The following is a 1,364-nucleotide window of genomic DNA, read 5'->3' on the forward strand; positions in this document are numbered from 1 at the left end:
TCTTCTGTCCGTTGTTCGATCTCTTTCCACCCCTGAATCCAGAAACAGCTGTTGTCATTCCTGAGATTTTGAGATGACTGAAACTATCAGGAGGCTCAAAAACTCTTGAACCTGACTTTAAAAATCAGGACCGGCCTTATTCTGCCTTTTGAGAGGTTTGAAGTCTGCCTTTTAATCAAGCTGGAAGGAGAGCAACTTCATTGCAACACTGACTTTCAAATGTAAGGCCCTACTTAATTTAACCTAACTGACCTTTTGAAAGAAGGAGAATCAAATTCACCACACTGATTGACAGTTCCTGAATAAACCACAGGAAGATGGATTTGGTTCCTTATTCATTGGGAGCAAACCAGGCTTTGGTTTGTTCAAGCTTCTGTAATATCGGTTTAATTCAGGATCTCAAAGGAAACTAAGGGGTGCTCCTTCCTTCCACAAAATATGTGCTTTACGCATGAAGCAAAAGACCATTTTTAAAAAAAGTATGTTGGGCCCCAATTTTGAGTCATGTGTGTTCCAGGAAAAATCATTAATTTTGCACCATTGTGCTGTCATCGTTTTCATATTTTTAGGCAGTCTCTATACTTTTCTACAGAAACATAAACATTATTTTATTAGGGATTATTTACAACGGGTCCCCAATTCCCAAGCTGCAGACTGATACCAGTCCATAGCTTGTTAGGAATTGCGCCGCATAAGCGAATGAAGCTTCATCTGCGCATGTGCAGGATCTAAATTGCGCATGAAACCATTCCCTCCCATTCTAGTCTGTGGAAAAATCTGTCTTCCATAAAACTGGTCCCTGGTGCCAAAAAGGTTAGGAAGCGCTGATTTACAACACATATCCAGATTTTACCAATTTAAAGTTATAGTTTTAGGTTTTTAGCATCCTGAGGCATAAATGTGCCACAGGAAGCACATATTGTAAGCATGATTTACTGCAGTCATAGCTCTGTAATTAAGATACTGGAATACCTGGTAAACCTATAACTTAACTTTTCAATTTTCACTTGAAATAGTTTACTGTTGTAGGAGGGCCATGTTAGTAGCAAAAGCCAGAAGTCTCTTATAACAGATTACCAGAGTTGGAAGGGACTTTGTAGGTCATCTAGTCCAACCCCCCTGCCCAAGCAGGAGATCCTACACCATATCTGACCAATGGCTGTCCAGTCTCTTCTTGAAAGCTTCCAATGATGAAGCTCCCACAACTTTTGAAGGCAACTTCTGTTCCATAGGTTGATTGTTCTCACTGTCAGAAAGTTTCTCCTCATTTCCAGGTTGAATCTCTCCTTGTTAAGTTTCCATCTGTTATTCCTTGTCTGGCCTTACGTTTTTGTCAAACTGGCACCTTTAAAAAGTGTGAACTT

Source organism: Pseudonaja textilis, chromosome 14 (genome assembly GCF_049901715.1).
Source record: "Pseudonaja textilis isolate UNSWEBS1 chromosome 14, rPseTex1.2, whole genome shotgun sequence".
NCBI classification, from domain to species: Eukaryota; Metazoa; Chordata; class Lepidosauria; order Squamata; family Elapidae; genus Pseudonaja; species Pseudonaja textilis.